General features: G+C 60.6%; 1 protein-coding gene and 1 long non-coding RNA gene across 6 annotated transcripts in view; one reads left to right on the top strand and one right to left on the bottom strand.

Moving 5' to 3' along the window:
* RAI1 (retinoic acid induced 1) overlaps positions 1–23,085 on the top strand; it is a 102,378-nt gene that overhangs the window by 33,721 nt on the left and 45,572 nt on the right. The window lies entirely within an intron of this gene.
* LOC140686296 (uncharacterized) lies at positions 16,958–20,624 on the bottom strand. Its single transcript, XR_012060015.1, has 4 exons — positions 19,337–20,624; positions 18,686–18,816; positions 17,533–17,639; positions 16,958–17,171 (listed from the first exon to the last, which is right to left on the bottom strand). It is a non-coding gene; the product is annotated as an uncharacterized lncRNA (long non-coding RNA).

The raw sequence follows: 23,085 nt of genomic DNA, 5'->3' as shown, positions 1-23,085 counted from the left end.
AGGACCGCAGTCCTGAACTGGGACTCAACTCAGTGGGGGCCACGGGGTCAGAGGTGTCTACACTTAGCACAGGGTCCCTTTGCTCCTTTTGGTGGGGAGGGGCGGGGCAGAAGGGTCAAGGCTGGTTGGAATAGGGGGGAGAGACCGTGGAAATCTGCCTTAATTGGATTCCCAGGCAGCCACGGAGGGGGAGGATGGGCGGCTAAAGGGGCTGCTGTCTCTTCCCCTGGTAGGGAGCCAGGCCCAGGGACCCCGAGGCAGTGCAGTCAGGTGAAGGAAATTCTTCTTAAAGAGGGGGTGCCTGGGGGAGAGGGGGAAGCTGCTCTGTGGCTTGATCCAGGAGGATGAAGAGTTAACCCTTCCCAGAAATCTGTCGGCCCCCACACAGCAGGATGCAGAGTGGACCCTTTGACGTGCTAACAGGGTGACGCTGGCTGATGGCACATTCTCACCCCACATGGCTCCCACCTGGCAGGGTAGTGCCTTATTCAGGCACCTGGGGAGGTGGAAATCTGAGCCTAGAGGTGCTGCAGCCAGGTAGTGGCCATGAGGCCCCAAGGGAAAAGGGGTTCCCTGCTAGAGCCTCGGGGGCTGGAAAGGGAAATGGCAGTGGCTGGGGGGGCGCTTCTCCTCACTCCCCACCTGCAGCTGGAGGCCTGGGCGTTACGGGTGGGCTTCGGACCCACAGACTAGACTGAGGCCCTGGTGGCTGAGGGCAGGCAGGGATGAAGCTGCAGGGAGGCAGGGCTGAAACGGGCAGGGTTGATTTCCGCTCACTTGAAGGCCCATTAGGGCACGAGCCCCTTGGTGTAGTTACCGGTGGGGCTGCTTCCCTTCCTGGCGGTTTCCGTTTCCTGCAGGTGGGAGCTGTTCCCTGAGGACCTGGGGGCCTGGCACTTGGTGGGCGCTCAGCTTTGCCTGGACAGACATGGGAGTGAATGAATCAGTGATGAATGAAAAAATAAATGAATGAAAGGGGAAAGTTTCTCAATTGGAGGCATTTAGTAATTTTTAATAGTCTTTTCAATGTATGTGTTTTAAAATATGGTTAAAAGAAAATCTGAAAAACAGAGAAAATTTTTCTACTGCCAGCCTCGGCGGGCTGTGACAGTCTTAAGATTTTGCTGGTGTTCTCCGCAGTCTGCTTTGACTTGGTGGTTGGTTTGTGTGTTAGCGACCCCGGTGGCGGCATCCTCTATATTCAGACGTATATCCTGCTAACGGGAGCCTTTTCCTGTTTTGTAACCAACTCTTCATAATCACTGTGCTTAATGTTTTCAGGCTTTTCCAATTGGGTGGCTGCACCACCATTTACTTAAAATTCCCCTTTTGTTCCACGTTCTGGACGCCCCGGTGACAGTAAGGATGTGTCTGTGTATGGGCTTGTTTGGGTGTTGAAGATGGTTTCCTTGGAATAGTGCTGCTCACACCTGCAGTGGTTTTTTCCCTGATAAGTGGGACACTATTAGCCTTCCCCCCCACAGTCTAGAACCTTCTATCAGAACTGAAAGTGCCTTGGCGATGAATCACCTGTCTGACCTAGCCTCCCTCCTTTGACAGAGAAGGAAACGGGAGCCCAGAGAGGGAAGTGAGTCCTGAGGTCACACAGCAGTCGCTGGAAGCTGCTTGTAGCAGCCAGTAACAGACTGCTGGGCTGCCTTTTGGTTTCCACATCCGGGAAGAGCCCCCAGGGGTCTTTTGGGCTGACCTTGCCCGTTTCAGATGGGAGCTCTGAGACCTCAAAAGCGGACAAGCACACAGCTTGCCTCTAGTGTTACCACTGGAGCACCAGACCCTCGTGTGTCTGCACACGGGCCGTGTCCATGCTGTCCACGCCATCTGGGGCCACCCGAGAGGCTAGCCTGTGGTCGGCCAGCCACGGATTCCCTGTTGCCCCTCCTCACGACTCCCCCTTCTTCTTTGCCATCCCATTTTCCAGGAGGAAAAGCTGAGGAACCAAAGCAGGTGCAGAGGGTGGGGTGGGACTGCAGATGTCAGAGGACCCCAGTGGGCCCCGGCCCCCGGGCCTCCACTGACTTATGCAGAGATCTAGCCCTGGGTCTGCTCAGGAGCTGGGGGCAGGTGCTGGCGCAGAAATCTGCCGTGGGGCGGTGGGGAAGGACCAGCCCCATCTCACACTCTCCCTTTGCTCTTAGCTTGACCCCAGGAGGCCCCTGGGGAGGAAGGGGAAAGAGGCAAGGGAAGGAGGAGAGGGGAGAAAAGGAAGGATGGGCCCAAAGACTGGGGGGGACAGAGAGAGAAAGAAAGGGGTTAGTAGAGAGGGAGGGGAGGGCAGGAAGGAAGGAAGTGAGGAAAGGACCTGGTGGAAGTGAAAGGAGAGCAGCCCCACGCCCCTGGCCGCCCGGGCCTCGTGGGCACCCGGAGGGGGAGCCGGGGCATCGCTCCGACGGGGGCGGGGCTGGGGCATGGGCCCAGAGGCTCCAGACCAGGCGGGGGGAAGGGCGGGTGGACCTGGGTGGTGGCTTCTCTGTCCAGGGGCTCCCTGTGTGGCAGGTGTCAGGGCATGCCCAGGTCAGAGGCCAGGGCCACAGGTGCGTGTTGGGGCGAAGTGACTGTGGCTCTGACTTCCCATCGCAAGACAAGGACCTTCTGCTCCCTTCTCTGCCAGCACCCCGGCGGCCAGCAAGCTTGAGGGCAGCCCTCCGTGGGTGTGGCGTTCCTGTGGTGTCCCTGTGCTGGGACACAAGTCTGTGTGTCTGGTCCTGTTTGAGTGTTCTTAGGGTCGGTGTGCCTGCCGGGCTGCTGCATCTACACTCACGGCTGTGTGCCCTGGCCCCATCTGTACTGTTTCTCGGGCCCGCGGGTGTGTGAACCTGTGTGTGCTGTGTCTTTGGGTCTCTGATCCCATGTGCGCGTTTCCCAGGGGGAGAGCGTGCTCCCGAGTTGGGGCACGTGAATGTTTATCTGTGTGAGCACACTTCCCTCCTGATGGCCCCAGGAGGGATCCAGGCATCAGGCTTTTGTGCTGCTTTCAAGGTTGTGGCTGGGTGGGTGATGGGGGGCGGCCTTCGACTTGGGGGGGAGGCAAAAGAAAATCTTAAAAGACCGTCTTCCCTCTGGTCTCCAAGGAGATCAGCCTGTGAAATGATCCGCACGTTAATTAAAAACGATTATATCCTGATTGAGCCGTTCCTGCTCACATCCCCCAGCCAGGGTGAGGACGGGGCTGAGGCCAGAGGGTGCAGAATGGGGCAGGATCCCTCTGCCAGGCACACCAGCTCAAGACCCGGCCCTCAGAAGGGAGCACACCTGGGGGTGGGGGCAGGTGGTGAGGTGTTGGGGGTAGGTGCCCAAGGCAGATTTCAGCTTCTCCTTTGAGTTTGGCAGACACCCGGGCCCCGGTGGTGCTCTCTGAGGCCCCAGGAGGCCGAGGTCTGGAGCAGCTGTCCTGTGAGCATGGGCACTTCTGTGCTGCGCCTCAGAGCCTTGGTGTGTGCATGTCTGGGTGGCAGCCGCCAGGCCCCATGGGTCCCCACGCATGCGCTGGGCGCTCAGCCTGTTTGCACAGATCCTGCGAGTCAGCATTTGTGGTTCTGGTTTTATGGAGACGTGATGTGCTTAAAGTCATGGAGCCAGAAGGTGGGGACCCCGGGCTGGACCCAGTCTCTGACCCCAAGTCTCAGACCCCCTTCCTAGCTCCCAGCTGCCTCTAGACTCCCATGATATAAGGGGTCCTCCCTCTGTAGGGCCCAAGGACTGGCCTTGTCACCCACACAGCTCTCCTGAGACTGTTCCTTCCACGGGTCAGAGCTGCACGGCCAGGAGGCTGTGCTGGCCATCCACATGCGTAGCGATGACACGCCAGCCTGGGGCAGCTCGGGTCCGAGTCGTGTTGTCTTCGTCAGCCTGGGCAGGGCTTGCTCCCTTCTCTCCCACTGTCCCCCAAGCTGGCTGATGACCACAGCAGACCAGCTACAGTGCCCTGTGGGCCTGCTGGCCACTGTGTCCCCACACTCCTGGGTACATGAAGCAAGACCTTTCTGGGAAAACCTGGGCCCCTGGTCAGCCCTGTGAGCCTGCAGTCATAGAACAGGTAGTCACAACCATCAGGAACCAGTGATCCTCTGTCTACACCCTGGAATCGAGCATTGTTGTGGATACTCAGTGGGAGGTGCTCGCACACCGGTTCACCTCGAGTTTGGGGGCACCGACTGTCTAGAAGGTGGCCTGCTGCCCTGCCCCTTGTCCACACACTCAGTGACGACGAGTTGCGTGCCCAGGCCAACCCACCCAGGGGAGGGAGGGCACCGCCCTCGAGCAGGGCTTCTCCGGCTTCCTTGAGCCCAGGCTCCCCTGCGTGCAGTGGGGAGCACAGCTTTCTCCTGACTGGGCTGTCAGGAAAGCAAGGAAAATCAGGGCAGGTTTGTTCAGACACCTGGCAGCTTCTTGGCGCACAGAGAGGCTCCTTAAGTGTTGGTCTGCACACCTGTCCGTTCGGGGCACCTGGGTTTGCTGGCTTCTGGGAGGGAGACACACTGTTCCCCCTTCAGTGCTTTTGGGGAGATGGTCTGGGGTTGAGGGGACTGTTGTCTTGGTAGGAGCCTCCAGGGGACTAAGAAATTCATTGGACCCACCGGAAGCTACATTATCAAAGGTGGAGCGTCTGGGGAAAAGGAGGGGATACTCCTGCTGGACCAGGTCCTGCATTCTTAGGGGAGCTTCTTAGGGGAGGGTTCTGGGGCCAGAAGTGGTGTCATGAGGAGTTGGAGGAGCTGATGGGACCAGAAGCTCCTTTGCCCGATCCCAGGGTCATCACTGGGAGAGAGAAAGGCCCTTTGCAGGGAAGCAGGCAGAGAGCCTGCCTGCCCCAGGCCTTCCAGACCCACATAGCATCTGCCTTCCTGAAGACTGCGACCTTCTTGCCTTTCCCGGGCCTTGAGGTGCCTCCTTTCTCCTCTGCTGGGGGCCGTAGCCCTGGAGGTCCTGGCCGCAGGGCAGGCTCGTGGCGGCACGAGGAGGGGCGGCCTGGCCTCGTGGGGGTGGCGGCCCCGCTCTGCCGGGGGCGTGTGGGCTGCAGCCTGGCTGCTGCCTCCCACCGTCTCAGGGACCAGGACTCAGATGTTTGCGTGACACCTTCTGGGTTGCATGTGTTGGCTCTTCACCCAGCGACCCACCAGGGGCCCCGGTTTGCAGCCTCCTGGCTTCACAGCAGTTACCCGGGGGTCCCTGTAACCGCCCTCTGTGTCCGGCCTTGAACCTGGGTCTGCGAGCCCCTGGACCAGCCTTGTGCATGTCTGCACCCACCCCACCCTCGTTCGCCGTCTGAAAGGGGAGGGTGTGGGAGCAGAGGGCCCATGCCCAGGCCTGCCCTACCCGCTGCACACTCACCAGCCGGGTTGGTGGGCATCTGGTGGGCGCTGGGGTCACAGGTCAGGCCCGTGTTCTTCAGATCTTTGCTGACAGGCCTGTGGGTCTGGCCCAGGGGAGGCACATCCAGGCCCTGCCCCCTGGAGAGTCAGGGTGGCCCTCCTGGAGGAGGGGAGGCGTTTGGCAGCCGGAGGAAGCACCATGCCTCACACCTGGGGGCCTGGAGGCAGGAAAGGGCTAGGAGAGCTCTGGAGGTCAGACGAGGGAGCAGGAGAGGCCCGGGTGAAGGCTGAAGCCGGTCTGGGCCTTGATTGCTGCGGAGGGTTTGTTCCGAAGATCCGGGAAGGGGAGGGTGCTCTCCTGCAGAGGCCCACAGGTGGCCCCCCGCGAGGAGAGACGCAGAACCCTGGTGTCCTTGGGCCGCCAGTTCTCCTTGCAGGGCCTGAGCTGGCTCGCGGAGAGCTCTGACCCCAACCCTAGCCCAGACGTCCTCCCTCGCAGTCTCCCCGGCGGCCCCCCCACCCCCCACCCCGCGGAGCTGCTGTGTAGACCTGGGCGCTGCTCCCAGCTCCTGCTGAGCCAGGGGCAGATCACGCAGTCTCGCTGGGGAGGGAGGTGGTGGTCCTCGGGGACCAGTAATTAAACCCAGCAGATTGTAATTCCCTAAAAGAAAGCTCAGCACCGAGAGAGGGGAACGGGAGGGGCACCCAGAGCCCTGGGAGGGCAGGAGGAGGGGGTGGCAGGGTAGGGCCGGCAGGCAGAGGAAGGGGGCCTGGCGTCCTCCTGTTGCCAGCATCCTCTCTGCAAGACCTCCGGGTGCCGGGTCCTGAGCGCTTAGTTATCCCCTGTCTTCAGACTTCCTTCGTGAGAGTCTCCTCTTATCCCCGTTTTACAGATGAAAAAACTGAGGCTTGGAGGAGTCGGGCCACGGTGGGTCAGGGCCCTCTGGGCAAGGATGACCCAGGGCGGTGTCCCAGGCGGGACAGGCCTTCCCACAGCACTCCTGACACTCCGGTGTTTGGGGTCCTAGGTCTGGGGAAGGGCAAGGGGAGCTGGACTCCGGGACCACACTGTGGTGACCAGGGGCGTGTCGTTCACTGGCCCCCTTGCCATGTGACGCCAGGCGGGCGTGGCCCCTCTCTGGGCATCTTCCCACCGTCCAGGGCTCAAGTTCTCTTGGGGTTGACCAATAGGGAAAACGACAGTGAGGGGAACTGACCCTGGGGACATGGTCCTCCCTCCTCCCCATCCTCCCTCATGCATCCTAGGGTCCCTCTGAGCCTCTCACGTGGGGAGCTCTGCACTCATCCCCATCTGACAGCAGAGCACCCCAGCCTAAAAAGTCTCCTGAAAGTTAGACGTGCTTTCTGCAGTCCTGCCTTCACCCCCTGCCCTGCTTCACAGCCTCCCCATCTCTGAGCAGACCCCGTCCTGTCCTCCGTCCTCCCAGGAGGGGCTCGAGAACTCAGACCAGAGGCTGTCCGCCGATGAGGCCTTCAGATGGGCACTGTTTGGCCAGCACAGGGTTTTAAAATTAATACCGGATTTCACGTACAAATCCCACTTTTTGCTTCTCCGAAAGCTGGCAGGTCACAGCGCAGGCAGAGCGGGGGGGGGGGGGTTCAGACAGGGCCGGCCGCCGGCTTTGTCCGCCCGCCTGCTCACACCTGGGTTCCCCTCCCGGCACCCCAGCTTTCGCTCATCTGGGCAGATCACGTCTTCTAAACTCATCTGTAAAGTGTCAGAGCTGAGGAACTCATTCAAGCTGGGTCTCGAAGGTGTTTTCCAGAAGTCCTCCAGGCAAGAAGAGAAAAGAAGGGCGCCCCAGGCGGGGCCTGCCTGGGGAGGAGGAGAGGTGCCTGCGACCCCTCGCTCCAGCCTCGCCCCCGCCCCCAGCCCCCGATGGGGGCCCCCATGTTGTGGACGGGGCACTGGCCGCACAGCGGGGCGGGGGCGAGCGCCCCAGCGCCTGACGCTCAGTCCAGTGCCCGCTCGCATCTCAGAGACCGTAAAAGGGGCCGTTTTCCCTGTACGTTTGAAAAATGCCCTTTTAGTTAACATGCGGGAGGGATTTCCACGTTCTCATACGTAACCTTTTGCTGAAGCGACAACGTGCAATGAAGGGTCCCAGGAGAGTCGGTGTAATTTGGGCTGTGAGGGACAGAGAATACCAATGCAGAGGCCTCTCCAGAAAGCCCACCGCCCCCTGCTAGCTGGGAGCCCGGGGCCCTGACGCCCGCGTCCCCCCCGGCTGCCACGTTTCATTCAGATGCCCCTTTGACTCTGGCTTTCCTCTCCTTCACCTTTTTGAGTGGGGATCTGAGGTCCTAGAGGACAGAGTCTGCGTGGTGTCTCCAGGACGGGCAGGGTGGGGAGCCGGGGCTGGGGGTGAAGTGGGGAACAGGTGCCGAGGCCCCTTTTCTAGGCCAGGGCTGGCCAGTGGGCGTGGCAGACAAAGAGGCCCACGCGGAGGGAGGTTGAAGGGTGTGACCAAGGTCTGTTCGAGTCTGCCCTTGGCCCCAAAGGATCAGAAAAGGGGGCTTGGGAGGTTCCAGTTAATTGAGGCTGATTCTAAATCGAGAGGCTTAATAAATGGTAATTATCCCCTGTGGGAACGCGCCACAGCTAACCGGTGCCGCTGGGCCCCAGGACCATGGATCAGAGCCCCGGGTCCCTCCCACCCACCCAGGGGCTCTGGGAATGTCTGACCTGGTACTGTCAGCCGCCCTCTGTGGGTCCAGGGCCTGGGGCTGCGTTGCACGCCCGCCTGTGTGTCTGCACGTGGACCTGCACGGGGCACGTGTGTGTGCCTGTGTGTGTCCACGTGACTGTGCTGGTGCAGCCCACCCTGGCTCAGCTCCCTCCAGGCCCCTTCCCACAGAACAGCTGTCCCCTCACCTCTCACACCTGTCCAGGGACAGGGAGTACGGGATCTCGGTGTGAAGTCTCGGGACACTGGCTCTGTGGCTCCGGAGAGTCTTGTTGGGCGGTGTGAACAGAGGTGACTTAACAAAGTTTCAATTCCACCCAAAGAGAAACTTTCTGTCATTGAGAAGTGGCCCGGAAGCAGCCAGGGCTGCTCTGCAGGAAGGGAGCACCCCGTCTCAGGAGGTATGCACCCCGTCTCAGATCTCGAACGTGCGCCTTCCTCTCTTTTGTGGTCCCTTCTGAGCCCAGGGCCTGGCTGTGATTTCTCCAGGCGATGCACAGCAGTTACAGCCCGATTGGTTGGAGGGCCTGACAGAGGGCTTTTGCCCCTTGGTGTCCCCAGCACCTGGCCTCTCTGGGCCCGGGAGCATGGGTGAGGGTGACAGTGTGTGTCCTGTGCACTGCATGTGCGTGCGTGGCTCTGGGAGGTGGGAGGTGGGTGGGTGCTGCTGTGCCCTGTGCAGGTGTTGACTGAGGTGTGAGCACTGGGCTGGTGGACATGTTTGCGGTGTGGCTGTGTGTGTGTATGTGTGTGTGGAGGGAGTGGGTGTTGTGCCAAGGACCTGCCCACCTTTCCTGGTCCAGCCCTTCCCACCCAGGCCTCTCACTGCCGCTGCCCCCGGCAGCTCAGAGTTGCCCCAAACGCTGGCCATCCATGCTGCCCCTTCCAGGGACTGTGACACCTGCCAGCTCCGCTCTTATTTTATCCTTGCTCCTGGGACAGAGCAGGCCCTGCAGGTGGCTGAGAGGTCCCAGGGGGCCATAGGGACAGGGGAGGAAGTCGGAGAGCAAGGCTGCCTGGTCCTGGCCCAGCCTCTCCCTGGGAGGTCCGGCAGGAAGTGGGTTCCTGAGTTTCTGCAGCGTCTGGGCCCGATAGGGAGACTTTGTGGATGTGCCCCGGGCATTTCCAGACACGAGCCGAAACGTTCCCAGAGGTGGCGTGCTTTTAGAAATGAAATGTGGCGTTTCTGGAGACAGAAGGAGGATGTTTCTGGAGACGAGACACAAAGCTCTTCTGGAGAAGGGGCATTTCTGAAGATGACGTGGGGGCATTTTGGGAGAGAGTAGATGGCATGTTCTGCAGTAAGGAGGCAGCCTTTCTGGGTTCCAGACATGGTTGGAGATGAGCATTTCTGAAGATGGACTGTTTCTAGAGATAGACGGCAGTGCTTCTGGAAGTAGAGTGTTTGTGAAGACGATGCTGGAGTATTTCTGGACATAAAATAGGGCACTTCTGGATTCAAGGTATTTTTGGAGCCGAAATGGAACATCTCTGGAGATGGGTGTGATGTTTCTAGAAATGGTGCGTTTGGGGAGCTAAGGTGGGGCCTTTATAGAGAGCATGGACATTTCTGGAGGTGGATTATATTTGAAGACGAGAAGGGGATATTTCTGGACATAAGATGGAACACTCTGGATTAAACCCAGGATTTCTGGAGGGAAACGGGCCATTCTCAGAGAAGGGACATCTCTGGATGGGGGATGGGGCACTTCTGGAGACGGAGCTTTCTGGAGGCGAGGGCAGCGAGGCTGAGGCCGCCTGTATGACAGCCTCTGAGGACGGGCCCAGGAGCATCTCCCACCTGTGACCCTTGTTTTGTGGGATGGGCCTGAGGCCCAGAGAGGGGGCTCCTGCCCAGGCCCACGCCTCCCTGAGGGAGGCCAGAGCCTTCCCGTCCTGCTCTTGGGGTCCCCAGCCCCCTCCAGTGGGGCCCCTGCAGCTTCCAGGCTCAGTGCAGGAACAGGCAGCGGCTGAACCATCACATTGGATTTCATTCCGCTTCCTGGGAGTCGTCTGAGGCCTACTCCCCAGCATCTCTGCAGGAGCCCCCAACTCCCCAGCCCCTCTGCAGGAGCCCCACTCTTTCTCAGGGACCCCCTACCTTGGAGCTGCCCTGAGGTTGACCGAGTTTCAGCAGAAGGTTTGGGGGTCCAAGGCTGAATATAGGGGAAGGCTGGGCCCCTGCTCCGGCTGGGCTGACTTCAGGGGTCCGGGGCCACCTCCCCCCAGGCCAGGGAAGCGGATTTTGAGGACTGCCACCACTTGAGCTGGCCTGGAGCCCTGGAGTAATTATTTCTCTTTCTTAATTGAAATTTCAGCCTCAGTGATCTGGCCTTGGGAGTGTGAGGCCGGCACCGAGACCCTGTGCCTGGCCGGGGTGGGAGTGGGCAGGGGGCCCCCACCCCCAGAAGGAGGGAGGCAGGCCTGGCTTCAGCCCCAGGGGGCAGATGGCTCCCCACACCCCCTGAATGCTGGTGGTGGGCAAGGGGCGGAGGGCTGCCGGTTGTGGGAAACTTCAGTGAAGGGGCTGAGCCCTTCACACCGACAGTCTGGGGGAGGGTTGAGGGTGGAGGGGAGCTGGCCCGGAGCAGGTGTGGAATTGGGGCCACCTGTGCGGGGGCTTCTGAGCCAGGGAGCAGGGTGAGTGGGATGCCCCACTCTGTGGGGTCTCAGGAACGCTGGCAGCTGTGACTCAGGCAGCACGCGACGACGGCCAGGGGCCCACTTCCTGGTTCAAGGCTGGGTGAGGCGCTGGCCGGGTGGGGTGGGCTGGGGCTGGGGGGGCGCGGTGTGCAGCTCAGGAGCCTGTTTTCCCAGCTGTGGTCAGGCTGGGCAGACACACGGACACACACACACACAAACACACACACACACTCTCTCTCTCCACCTGGGTGGTCCCTGCTGCCCGGCAGGGCCTCCTGGGCCTGTTTGCTGAGGGGAACAGAGGACCCCAGGGGCCAGAAGGAAAGGGGGGGCAGGAAGCCATGGGCTCCAGACAGGGCTCCTTTTTGGGGAGCTCTGAGGTTCAGAGGCTGAATTTATTCAGACTCGGGCAGACTGGGGGAACAGCCGTGGTCGGCCCAGCCCGGGTGCCTGCGGGCCCTCGTGGCCTCAGTCTTCCCCATCTGGGAAGTGGGGTGTGTGGCCAGTGTGGTGGGCGTTCCCAGGGTGAGGCTGCGGCTCCAGTGCCCCTCTCCATGAACACAGCAGCCCAGTGCCCTGCATGCAGTGGGATGGTCAGTGTTATTTGGGGGCTGTTTTCCCAGCACCAGAAATGCCATGCAGGGAGTTCTCGCCACCCGGGTGGGCAGGTGCAACACGGGAGGCCGGGGCCCGTGGAGTGAGGGAGTAGGGGAGGCCAGGAGGCCACTGTGTCCACTCACACCCATAAAGTGCCCCCTGTAAAAGTCATTCGGATGACAGCCTTGCTCAGCAAGGCTCCCCTGACCCCTGGCTCTAGAACCTCAGAGCCTGCCTTTGGGGGGGGGGCTGTGGCTGCCCTCCAAGGGGGAGGGGACAGTGATGGCTGGACAGGAAGTTTCAAGAAGGAGGTGCCAGTGGAAATGCACCTTCCTGTGTGCTTGGGGAGGAGGGCAGGCTGGGAGCCGGGGGTGCAGAGAATCCAGGGGCTTTGGCCCCTCTGTTTGCAGAGCTGGGGGTGCTGCCCTGTCTCAGCCCCAGGCTGGCCTTCACCTGCCCCCCCCCCGACCTCCAGCCGCCCCCCACAGCACCTCCCCTGCTCCACTCCTCGGGGATTTTGAGGCCTTAAGCCACCACCTGCCCTGAGCTGGTCTCCTTCCTCCCTTCAGTGGGAGGCTGCCTGGGGTGGGCCCCAGGCGCCAGCCTGCCAGCCAGTCGGCTGTTGAGCTGACCTCCTCACCTCGGGCCCAGACAGAGGGCAGCCCCTCCCTCAGCTACACAGAGCTGGCTGAGCAGACGCGACTCCCCCGCCATGGAGGGGGAGGGGAGCCTCCTGATGCAGCCCCCAGGGGAGTCATGGGCTGAGCTGAAACCCCTTCCCAGGGGGCGGCCAAGGATCTGGCACCCATGCCCAGACGGCGTGGGGACTGCTCTCCTGCGGGTCCGGGCCCTGTGCTGCAGGCTGGGACTCAGTGTGTCCGCCTGGAGCCTTGGGAGACCCTCCAGGACCTCCACACTGTGAGGGACTGTGCAGACACAGAACGCAGGCCTTCGGCGTCTGGGCCAGGGCCCCTGCCTGCCCTAGGCTGCTCCCATGGCCTCCTGGGGAGGATGCTGGCCACGGGTCCCAGCTCCCCCTCGATCCAGAGAAACCCTGGGTCCTGGGGCTCAGCAACCTGCCCTCGTCCCCTGAACACTCCCAGGGCCCCTGGAGGACTAGAGTCACTGTCGCTCCTGTTTCTTCCCACACCGCTCCCCCATGGGAAAGTGGCTCCTTCACCCTCAGCTCTTGAGATGGCCAGATGGGGCACAGACCTGATACTGGGCCAGGGGTTTCCTACAGGTCATCGTGTAAGGCAGGAGAGCCAGGCAGGGAGTGAAAGAACTTGCCCCAGGCCACGTGGCCACAAGGCTGGGATTCAAACGGCCTCTGCAGGTCAGAGCCCTTCTGGCTGGGCCTCCCTGGACCACGTGTCCCAGGTAGAGAGGTCCGGGCAGCACAGGCTGTGGGAGGGGCTGTTTTTTGTGTTTGTTTCTGACCCCATGCGGTCGCCCACCCCTGCAGGCCCTGGGATGAACCCCCATCTTGGTTTTCCCCAGAACAAAGCGGCCCTGCTAAACGTGCCACAGCGGAGGCTTCAATCAGAGCAGGTGGAAGGGAACTCCATCTGCCTTTTGTTACACGGGGAGGGAGTGAGGGGATGGATTTGCCCTTGAACAGGGAGAGAGGGACGGGGAGGGGCAGGGACGTGCCGGGGGTGGGGGGGCGGGGGCAGACGTACCTGAGCCGACACCCACCCCTCCCCCACCCACATTAAGAGCCTGGTCACCATTTTAGCATTCAGCCCACACGCCTGCGCGCGCACGCGCGCGCGCGCACACGCACGTCACTCCTGTCTTCCTCCACCGCCCTCTGAGGTCCCCTGTAAACCAGGAAGGTAGCCTCTGACCAGCAGGGAAAAAAGAAAGAGAAAAGGAGAGAGAGAGGGAGATTAGTGGAAGAAAATCCGACTCTGGAGTTACCTTAGTTACCAGCTCTAATGACTGGCGGGGCGGGCGCGGCCACCTTCCTGTGTAGGGGCCCCTCCCTCCCGGGCCCCTCCTTCATCCATTAACTAGACGGGGCCCTTGTTTCCGAGGTCCGCGGCAGACAGGGAGGAATCGGGGACTCTTCAACAAGAGAGAACTCCCTGAGCGGCTCTGAATGGTCGCTTTCTGTGTGGCAGTGAGGGACCGTCCTCTCCCCTGCCCTGGCTTCCGCCTGGAGCCACACTCCCGGGTCTCCAGATGGACAAGCTTGTTTCTCGGGAGCCCAGTCCCTTATTGTTCCTGCGTCCCCCCGACACCCTCAGCTGCTCAGAGGCCTCGGGTGCCTTTGCCTCTCGGGAAAGCAACAGCCTCCCTGAGATCATTCTAGAAAGGCATTATTAAACCTGGGGAGCAGGGCTCCGCACAGAGCCCCTGGTGCCTGCCTGTGCCCGGGAGCGGAGGCGCGCTCTCTGTCCTGTCTGGGGTGCTGGGCCGGCCACCTTGGTCACGGCTCGTTGCTGTGGAGGGGCGTGGCAAGAGGGGGGCTGGCCACGGGGAGATGACGGGAAAGAAGGCAGACAGGCAAACCCGTTTCATCAGACACTGCGTATCTTAGAAAAGCACATTTCAGCTCTTTTGGCTTTTGGCAAGCTGGTCCCAGCCTTTAATTTTCTAATAAAAAGGAATTATGATTGCTGAAAAGGCAGTAACCAGCTCATGTCAGGGTCTCTCCCAGAGACCATAGTTCCCGTTCTGGGCGCCTGCCTGCTTGGGGTAGGCGGGGGGCTCCTGCGGCCACAGGCCACGCCAGACAGGGGCACGGGGCAGGGACACTGGGCACATGGCCGGGGCAGGCAGTGCCTGTGCGCCCCAGCCTAGCTTCAGGCCAGCTCCAGGCACACCGCAGAGGCCCCAGGCCTCATAGCAGACGTTCAGTAAATATTTGTGGAATGAATGAATGAATGAGTTCTTGCTGCGAAGGCCTGGGGAGGCTGGCAGGCTCCTCTGAGGGGCAGACCTGGCTGAGAAGAGGAGTGCACCTGCTCCTGCTCCCCAGAGTCTGAAGTCACCTCTCTGCAAGGACTTGCCAGCCCCGCACCCCCCACCCAAGCCCCTGGCACTGATTCACTAGAAATTTTTCCCTAAATCATATACTTAAAAAAAAAATGACGTGTATTTATTGTTTAAAACAAAAGACAAAATTGAAGTGTGGGAAGCTCGTGCTGCAGCCCCATGCCGGAGCCCCCCGGAGTCACCCGGGCGGGGATGACCCTTGCTCTCCCTCCTGCCATCTGGCTGGGTTTCACTCCAGGGGACCCTTCCACACACACTGCTTCGCAGCCCCAAGGGCCCCCAGCACCGCCCCCGTCCGCTGCCCAGCCTAGGGTGCCGGCAGTGCGGTCACTGCCTACGGAAGTGCCTATCTCTGCAGGGTGGGCACACGGACAGCTTCTCTGCTGCTTCGAGTACCTTCATTCCAGCCCCAGTTCTCAGCAGGCTCGTGTAGGCAGAGCCCTTGACACATGGTGGTCCTTGAGATTAGGAAGGAGTCTGCATTCAGTCCGGCGCCCCAGGCATTCCTTGTGTCCTTCTGCATGCCAGGCCCGAGGCATAGGGACCCCACAGTTCCAGAGGGGCAAGGAGGCCCCGAGCAGCGTCCAGGAGCCCAGCTGCACCGCCCTGCCCCGGCTTATCACTGCTGGGGCCCAGGCACCATCAGACTGGTCTATGGAACCAGAAGTGCCAGGGCATGTGGGCACGGGTCACACTGTGCCTTCCCTCGGGGCTGCCGCCTGAGCCCAGGTTGGATGCAGCCTCCCGCCCCACGTCCAGCGCCGGGTGCCAGGCCTCAGCTCCTCAGCCCCTGGACTCAGGAGCAGCCTGGGGCTTGTTTGTTCGGGCACTTGGGCAGAGACACACAAAAATGCCTGGCACACTGTCCCTGTCCTCAGCCAGCCTGAATCTGAGTCCCCAGGGTGGCCCTCAGGTCTGCTGACACCGACCAGGGCCCCGTCCACTCTGCAGTGCCCGGCTGGGCAGTGGGAGAGCTAGCGGGCTTGGGGCGGGGAGGGGAGATGGGACTGGGGAGGGATGGTGGGACCAGTTGCCCTTGTTCCCTGCACAGTTCTGGTCACGTGGTATCTGAGAGACAGCGCACCTGCCTGAGTGACCGAGTGGACAGTGGCACTTGGACACAAGCCGACTCTGGGTCCCCTGTGCGCTGCAAGGCCGGTCCCTTTTTCTCCCTGACACCCAGCTTGGCTGGGGGAGGCCCGGGGGTGTCCCTGGGTTAAAATGCCCGCCCATCTGCCTGTTTCCAGCCTCCGTCGGCTGCTCTGGGAGGTGGCCGAGCCGCTGGTAAACCCAGGGCACTGCACTGTAAGGCCAGAGCAGGCAATGGCCCCGGGGTGGCTGCAGCGTGGTTTTCATTCAGAATGGTTTTTTTACTTTTAAAAGAAAGGAAATGATGGTTGTAAATAAAGAGGAAAAAGCAATAGAGGTAACAGGTCAGAGCCCCTCCCCCAGGCTTCCAGAGAGTCCTGGCCTTCAGTTTAATGTGGGGCTTTTGACTTTTGGCGTGGGGTGCGTTAGTATGGGTGCGTGCACACACTCACCTACCTTGTGTCGACCCTGAGCATCTGGAGATGATGCGGACCTGGGCTGTGCCTTTAGGGACGCCCTCGTCCTGCGGTGGGGACTGGTGGGAACTAGGGGGGAGCGGCTGTCTGTGATGGGGGCGGACTGCTCAGGCATGGGGGAGCCCTGGGGAGTGAGGATCACAGAGGGGCACCTGAACGGGAGTCAGTTTGAGACCTGCAGACTCTAGGTTCCTGGAGGACTGTGGGGTCAGCCCCTCTGTGCCAAGCCCAGGAGAGCTCAGCCCTGGAGCTCGGTGAGGGCAGTCGGACGGCGCGGGCTCTGCTTTATTCTGAGTAATGGGAGCCTCGTCCAGCGTGAAGCAGGGCGGTGCCCAGGTCCGCGTGGGTGAAAGCTGGGGCCAGCACAGCTGCAGGAAGGGGAGCGGCCTGGAGCCCCGAGGCGCCTGCGTGGGCCCGGGCAGGCAGGCGGGGGGCTTGGGTGGCCTGGCCTGCGAGGCCTTCCTCCTGGGCTCAGCCGCTCTCAACTCCCTGTCCCGGGCAGGATGCCCTCCACCTGTACCTGTCACCCCGCACGGTAGAGAGCAGCGGGTGAGGCCTTCGCACTGCCAAGTCGTCCTCCGGGGATGCTGGCGATGACTGAGCCTCCAGGTGTCCTGCCGGTGCCACTGCCCCCACCCGCCACCCTCTGACACTCAGCTGCTCCCCAGAAAGAAAGACCTTGTCACAAAGGGAGGGAGGGAGCGGACGCACTTCCACAACGACGCAGCCCATCTGGGAGCCGTCTTTATTTTCCTGATTCAAGGAAACATCTGTTCCTGCCTCTCCTTTCAGAGCAAGGCAGGCGGCAGACCCAGGACCGGGGGCCCCGCCCGTCCCTGCGCTGGGCAGGAGGGCGGGGACCCTGGGCTGAGCCTGGAGCTCCGCTCTCTGCCGGACTCCAACCCACCCACCCACCGCTGCCTGCTCGCCTGCTCTGACCCTCCGTGGACCTGCTCAGGTGCTCCTGCCACCCCCTTGAGATGCATGTGGCTGTCACCACCTCCCCGAGCATGGGCTCCTGGGCAAGCCCTGAGGCCGCCCTCAGGGTCACGCATGTTAGTGATGGACCCCTCGCCATTCCTCACACACACACAGGAGCCGTGGTTTTGAAAGATACGGCTGCCAAACAAGCTGCATTTATTACATAATGATTAATTCATCGCCCCATTTCTTATTAATCAAAGACATCCATAGCTGCCTGCCCAGGCTTTGGGCTGGGGGAGACGGCCAGCGGGGCCTCGAGCCGACAGCCTTCTGGCCTAGAGCAGGGCCCTGCTGGATTGGTGTCAGTGTGGCCTTGTTGGGGGCATTTACCCCTGAGGTTTCTAGAAGAAATGGAAACAGCTCAAGGACTGCCCCCCCATTGCCTCAAGAAGCCCCTGGGGCCACTTGGGATGTTTTATCTCCCCCTCTCCAGCCAGCCCTGAGCTCAGGATGGCCTCCTGGCACTTGGCCACTGGCTGACCGGCAGCTTGGCAGAGGATGAGGGAGTGGAGTGGGCCTGTCCCATCCCTGGAAGCTTCCATCCATGGCAGCCCAGGGAGGAGGGTGGGGGCCTGGGCTGAGGTCAGAGCTGCTCCAGGCACAGCTGTAGGGCAGCTGACAGGACTGCCTGGCAGACCGGTCCTGAGTACAGACGCTGAGAATCTTGGGGTCCAGGGACATTTGAGATGCTTGTCCTCTCACCTCCCATGGGCAAGATAGATGAGGCCATCCACCCCTTCTTTCAATTTCTTTATCTGACACTGACTGTGTGGCTTGGCATCCACCAGGAAAGTCACACTCGAGTAGGGCTGGGGAAGATACACAGACAAGTCATTGCTATCCCATGTGGTGTCATGCCAGGGGTAGCCCAGGGAGTGAGGGACCAATAAGAAGGTGCTTAAGCCAAACCAGGGGATGTGGTCAGGGAAGGCTTCCTGGAGGAGGTGCTGCTGCAAGAAGATTGGTTGGTATTTTTTAGGGGGGTTACTTTTAAAATAACTACTTAGTGCCACGTGCCGTTAGGTGCTTTTCACATATTTTGTTTCATTTGCACCAACAACCCTGTGAGGTAAGAAATAGCTTCCACGTGTTCTCAGTGAGTGAGCCACGGATCAGAGGGGAGGTTGCTTGGCCAGCTCACTCAGCCAGGTTTAGAATTCCAAGTGGTTCTTAAAAGATGATAGAAAAGATGTCACAGGGTGGGAGGTGAGTCTGGCATGCCTGGCAGAAGAAACAGCGAATGCAAATGGTCTGAAGTGCTGGCGTGAGCAGAGGTGGGCTGGGGTCATGGACAGCCCTGAATGCTGGCAGCAGAGCGCAAGGGAGCCAAGGCAGGTGTGTGAGTGAGGGAGTGATGTGGTCCCACTGCAAGTCACTGGGGCTCCAGCTCCCGGTCAGACCTCCCTGGCCAGCAACCCCACCACCTGGCCTCCTGGCGGCAGGCGCGCCTCCCAGATCTGGTGCCTCTTTTCCTGCTCCTCGCCTCAGGAGACAGCAGCCAGGCAGGCGTGAAGCATCAGGGACGTGCTTGATACGTCAGCCCCCGGGGACCTCCCAGACCTCCCCCAAAGCCTCCGCTGCCCATCTCCCTGTCCAGAAGGAGGCTGAACGGCGGCCAGCGTCTGCCCGGCAGCCAGCGTCTGCCCGGCAGCAGAGTTCCCGCTCTTCACCAGCTCCCTACGCTGCCTCTAGGGATGGCCTTGCCCGCCTCCCTGGAGAGCCAGCACTTCCGCTGCTGCCCAGTCACTCTCCTACCAGAGACGATGCTTCATGTTTGGCCCACGTGGCAGGAGCCCTAACAGCAGTGGTTCTCCCTCCCCACCCTGGCCCCGGAGCCCCTGTCAGCCCTGCTCACCTCCTGAGCCGATGTCCAGCTGCCCCCTCCCAGGTACCGTCAGGGACGAGAGGGCATCTGGGAGTACCACAGGCAGCGTTTTCTCCTCTGGGACTCAGAGAGGCCCTGTGGGAGGGGGCTGCTAGCGTCGCCTCCATTTTAAAGATGAGAAAACCGAGGGTCAGAGAGGGGAGGTGATGAACAGAGCCCACTGTGGCCCCATCTTTCCCTCTCTGGGTTCCAGGAAGTGGACCATGCCCCCTTGGGCTGAAGGACCGTTAGTAAACCCAGTGGCCTCCCCTTCTCTCTCCTGTCCTTCAGACCCCTTCCTGCCCCAGCCCTTGCCCTGAGCCTTGACTGAGGGCGGCCTTTGTTGACCCACAAGCTCCCAAAGGAAACCCCAGCACCCAGCACGGGGCAGGTGGATCCCAGAGGACCTCATGAGTGTCTACTGAAGAGTAAATGAGTGGATGGTAGGTGGGCCCCTGAGCTAGTTAGGGAAAGCCGGTTGCAGTAACAGACAAACCCTGACATTTCCACAAGTTTAGTCAACACATGAGGCAGCAAGAGGTTCTGGCCAGTGGGCAGCTTCTCCACTCAGTGATACGGCTCTCCTTCCCCTGTGACCGCGGCTTGGCCCCCATGCCCGGAGGGGTGCCTCACCACACTCACGTGACATTGGCTAGAACTCAGTCATGTGACCACACCCGGTCGCAGGGAGGCTGAGAGATGCAGCCCAGCTGTGGCTCCAAGGCAAGGACAGTTTTGTTGACACCAAGCCTCCATCAGTGTAGTCTTCACAGCAACCTGAGAGGGGCATTACTACCAACCCTTTTACAGATGTGGCTGAGGCTCAGATGACCTGTTAGGGCCAGAGCTGACCCAGGGGCCCATGCTTCCTAAAGGCTGCCTGTCCAAAGTGTCCATCTAACACTCACCCACGTGGGCATTTAAAGAGGCAGGCCAGTGTGCAGAAGTGAAGTGTATCCAGGCTGCGCTACCGGTGCTGGCTTCCCTTCTTCCTGGTCTTGGGAGGGTTTGTCCTCAGGTGGGGGCAGGGGTACATCTCTGTCGTTTTAGCTGGCCATTTTTGGAGGGCTTCTGTTCCTCCCTACGCCACCCGCTCTGCCTGTGCCCGGCTGCTGTGCGTGGCAGGTAAGGCAGGACCGGCCCTCCCACACGGGGGCTCCCAAGTGCACACTAACCATCGGCCCTCTAGTTCAGGTTGTGTCTTCCCTTCCCCTTGTGATTGACAGGTGCTCTCCTGCTGCCCTCTCTGCCACTTGGCAGCTGCCCCTTGCCCCAGGGGAAGGCTGCAGGAGGGTGTGTGACAGGGTAGCTCCAGGGAGTGGCGCTTCACCCAGCCAGGTAACAGGGCTTCCTGGAGGAGGTGACATCTGACTGGGCCTTTAAGGCTAAGGCAGAAGTATGTCCGACAGAGATGGGAAGGGCTTGCCAGGCAGAGGGAACAGCTGGTGCAAAGACAGAGAGCCTGGCTACCTGGCTCTTGTCGCGGCCTCAGCGCCGCAGCACAGCCACACAGCTGACTGCTCTCTGCACATTAATCGTCCAAGTGTCATCTCCTGATGACGCCGGTTTAAAACTCCACACCCTGACCTTCCCAGTCCTCCTTTCTCTTAGCTTCTACCGCCCTGTGAAATTCACTTAGGTTTTTGCGCACCCTCCCTGCCTCCCAGGGTAAGCCACCCGTGGGCAGGATTTTGTTTTGAATCTGTCCTGTTCCGTGGTGGATCCTAGCCGCTGAACACAGCAGGCGCTCAATAAATGTTGAATTAATGAGCGAAGTCAGCCCTGGGCAAGATCTGACCCCATTTCTTACTCGAGGGAGCGGGGGCGAGCGGGCTCCCCGGCCCCAGCTCTCCCGCCCGCGGGCGCGTCCCCGGCTGCGCACGGGGCGGCGCGAGGGCGCGGGTAGTCATGGTTACGGCGCCGGAGACTGCGTGGGTTTCCGGCCTTTTGTGTTCGAGCGGGCCACGCCCCCTCCCGACAGCCGCTCCTGATTGGCCGGCGAGCTGCGGGGGCGGGGCGATCTGGGCCAGGAAGTGGGCGGGGTGTGAGGACCCTCTGCGCGCGCGCGGCCGCGATCAGCCGGGCGCGTGCGCGACTTGAAGGGGCGGGGCTTCCGGAAAGGCCGCTGAGGGGCGTGGTGGGGGCGGTGGATGGCGCCCCGAACAAAGGCCTCCTTGGCCGGCAGCGGCTCTGGTAGTTTCTTCTGGTCTTCGGGGGTCTGAAAGTGAGAAGCCCGACTGGGCCAGCGCCCCCTAGTCCTGGTCCCCGCACTAGGTCACCCCTACCCCGCTGACCCCTCCCCTCCAGCCGGCTACCCCCTTCCTACCGCAGGGCTTTTGCACGTCCGTTCCTGGACACTGCCTTTCCTAGGACAATTCCTCACCGCTTCTCAAGAAACTTTCCACACAGAGCGCTCTCTTAGGGCTTGTCTCCTATGCAGTGGTACGCTGTTTGTGCCTCCTCCCACAGCGGACTGAGCGCCATGGGGCAGGGTCCTCCTGTGGCCTGGCACACAGTAGGTGCTCAGTTTATATTGTTGAATGAACCGATTCATCAGGTGGCCCCCAAGGACGCCTTGGCAGGCTGAGTGCTGGACTCTGGGACTTGGGAGAAAGGGAGACAGATGCCCCTTCACTCCCAGACACAGAAGAGCTTGTGTCCAAGGCCAGGCCGTGGGGTGAGCGTCTGGCCTGGACCCCAGGCCAGAGGAGCCTGGTCTGGTGTGTGCCGGTGGTGAATGGCCCACTGTGTTGGCCAGATGGGTAGTGCAGGCATGACACAGAAGTGGGCTGGCGAGGGCCGCTCAGCAGGCGTCGGGGACAGAGACCCCGGGAGGCCTAGTGGCTCACTCGCTGTGCTCTTCCCTGGCTTGACAGAGTGGGGGTGACAAAACTCCACACCCCCTGCCCCCGCAGCACGCCCAGTTACACAGCTACACCGGGGTACACCTTTGGGGGCTTCGATGGGCTTTGGGGGATATACACTGTTCCCCACCAACATTGAAAGAAAAAACGCACAGTAAAGCCAACAATAGCAAGGTATTAAATCAGAGCCTCGGGAGCTTTGGCGGGTGTGATAAACCACCCCAGGGTTTGCACCACAGCAGATTCCTGGGCTCAGGCTGCCATCAAGCCACGGGTCTTAAGGGATGCAACCCAGGAGTCTGCTTTTTTTCAAGCCTGTTTGGTTTTGATATTCAGAATTTTAAGTCCAGTTTTTGAGAAACAGAATGCCATGTGTTTTTGCGTCCCCAGGCTCTAGTAAGACCCCTCTAGCATTCTGCATCCCAGACCCTGGGCCCAGATTCAGGTCTAGACTGCAGAGACTCTGCCCTGTGGGAACTGGAGAAGGGCTCTGCACTCTCTGCAGAAAACTGCTTGTGCACACACTTTGCGTTTGATTTCAGGAGTTTTTCACACCTGGGCTGAGTGGTCTGAAAGGCAGAGTAGATCTGCTTGAGGAAAGGCTTCCATGCTGACATTCAGCTGAATCTAGGGACAAAGTATACAGCTGTGCAGGTTGTACACTGCACAAGGGTTCCTGGCAGAAATCCCGTTCGGCCTGACACCTGGGATGTCTTCCTGTTTTGTGCAAAGGCATCATATGGCATGCCCCCAACCCCTGCCTTCATTTTCCCTCCTGGCTCTCAGGCCCACTCAAGTTAGTAGCATTAATGAAGTAACAGAAATCACGCACGTCATTACTGATTAGTTGGTCTTCTGTAAAGTTTGTTTTTAAAGTCATGGATGACCCAGCAGCCCTCATCCACTAATGCTTTGTTCCTGGTGCTCCCAGACAGAGTCCTGGGCTTATACAGGCCTTGCTTGGGATTGGAAGATGGTCAGTGAAATTGGGCCTGTCTCAGAAGAGTGGGAAGAAGATGAATGGGGAGGGGTCGCACCTGCCGTGTAAATACAGATCCAGTTGACACGGGTCGGGTGATTCATTGAGTCCGTTTTATAGATCAGGAAAACTGAGCCTCTGAGAGGGCTGGTCATTTGGAGTGGAGAAGGCTCGCCTGCCTGGGGTGACTTGATGAACAGAAGCTTTTGAGTGGGACAGGGAGGAGGCCAAGGAGGGGTGAGGGAGTAGCCACAGCCACACCCCACAATATGACCCATCATGCAGCTGATACGTATGACCCACCTCCTGGTTAACCAGCTTTGGGCTGGTTAGAGGCCTCCTCTGGGCTCACACAGCCTGGGCTTTCCTGTTTCGGTGCTGCCCTCCTGGTTTGGCAGGCCTGTGCCTGCATGGTCTCCCCCACGGCCTGGCAGCACCCCAGCACTGGACTGTGAGCCCTCCCCCCAGGGCCCGGCACCTGCTGTGACACAAAGCAATGTTGAGCAAACGAGTAATAAGTGACCAATTCAGTGGCTCGAGGGCCCTGG

The sequence above is a fragment of the Vicugna pacos genome, chromosome 16, assembly GCF_048564905.1.
Source record: "Vicugna pacos chromosome 16, VicPac4, whole genome shotgun sequence".
Taxonomy (NCBI): Eukaryota; Metazoa; Chordata; class Mammalia; order Artiodactyla; family Camelidae; genus Vicugna; species Vicugna pacos.
Note: the sequence above shows the minus strand (reverse complement) of the source record. Positions and strands in the feature narration are given on the sequence as shown.